This window comes from Mus pahari, chromosome 21, assembly GCF_900095145.1.
Source record: "Mus pahari chromosome 21, PAHARI_EIJ_v1.1, whole genome shotgun sequence".
Lineage (NCBI taxonomy): Eukaryota > Metazoa > Chordata > Mammalia > Rodentia > Muridae > Mus > Mus pahari.
This window is the reverse complement of record NC_034610.1, coordinates 43,242,324-43,244,167: the sequence shown is the minus strand read 5'-3', so window position 1 is coordinate 43,244,167 and position 1,844 is coordinate 43,242,324.

Genomic DNA, 1,844 nt, shown 5'->3' with positions numbered 1-1,844 from the left:
AGCTAAGATACAATCATATCAAAGTATGATGAGGTAAAAAAGCAAAGCAAGTAGTAGATCTTAGCATCACAATATAGATTTACTTTCTATCTGGCAAGAAATCAAAATGGGTAGTAAATCCAAGAAGGCATGTTGTAAAATGCACCCCAAAACTCCAGTGTTTGGTTAATTGAATTAGTCACAGTGAAGTCTAAGAATCTCCATTTTATCTGATGTGTGGAAGATAATGGAATAGTTAAATAAGTACTAAGATCTGTTGACTTTACAGAAGTGTGTTATGTTCTGATTTCCAGTGACAGTGCATGTCAAAACAAGAAGCATGGAAAAATAGGTATGGATGGTTTAGAAAAAGAATATGTTTAGTCACAATGAGTATAAATTATGTTATAGACTAAATAGGCAAATGCCTCCAAATGATTTATAGGAACAATTTACAATCTGTTCTCCCATTGGAATGTTGCTTTAAAATATTCTCTTTCAATGTGTCCATAAATCACCAAATGTTCCAGAAGTAATTCTTTGTAAGAAATTTCTGTTATGAAATTTAATATCTCAAATTTTGCTTGGTTTTAAAATTAATCTCACTACAATTGTGATCTTCCTCAAGTGAAGAATAAAATGGTTTCATTTATTGTAAAAAAAAAAAAAAAAAAAAAACTCAGGTGACAGCAGATGCTGGTGAGGATGTGGAGAAAGAGGAACACTCCTCCATTGCTGGTGGGATTGCAAGTTGGTTCAACCACTCTGGAAATCAGTCTGGCAGTTCCTCAAAAAATTGAGCATAGGACCTGAGGACCCTGCTATACCACTCCTGGGCATATACCCAAAAGATAATCTACCATATCACAAGGACACATGTTCTACCATGTTCATAGCAGCCTTATTTATAATAGCCAGAAGCTGGAAACAACCCAGATGTCCCTCAATGGAAGAATGAATACAGAAAATGTGGTGCACTTACACAAAGGAGTACTTACTATTCAGCTGTTAAAAATGAGGACTTCACAGATTTTGCAGGCAAAATGAAATGGTTGGATCTAGAAAAGATCATCCTGATTGAAGTAACCCAAAAGGACATACATGGTATTCACTCACTGATGAGTGGATATTAACCCCAAAGCTCAGAATACCCATGATACAACTCACAGACCATATGACAAGAAGGCCAAAGTGTGGATGCTTCAATCCCACTTAGAAGAGGGAACAAAATAATCATGGGAGTCAGAGGGACGGAGGGACCTGGTGGGAGAGGGTGGGGGGAGTGGGGACAGGATTAGGTGTGGGAAGAGACAGGAAAGAAGCCCAGAGGGCCAGGAGAATAAATAGTAATATGTAGAAGTGGGGGTGGATGGGAAACGGGGGTGGAGGGACAACTAGAATGTCCCAGATGCCATGGATGTGAGAGGTTCCCAGGACCAGTGGGGATGGAATTAGCTGAAATGCCCAACAGTGGGGACATAGAACCTGAAGAGACCACCTCCAGTAGATAGACATGGCCCCCAGTGGAAGTATGGGGCCACTCACACATCTCAAAATTTTTAACTGAGAACTGTTCCTGTCTAAAGGAAATACAGGACAAAAATGGAGCTCAGACTGCAGGAAAGGTCATCCAGAGATGGCCCACCATGTGATCTATCCCACCAGCAGACCCCAAACCCCAATACTATTGCAAATGCCAAGATGTGCTTGCAGTCAGGAGACTGGCTGGCATGGCTGTCCTCTAAGAGGCTCTGCCAGCACCTAAGACAGATGCAGATAATCACAGCCAACCACTGGACTGAGGCCGGAGACCCTAATGGCAGAGTTAGGGGAAGGACTGAAGGAGCTGAAGGGGATTGCAACCC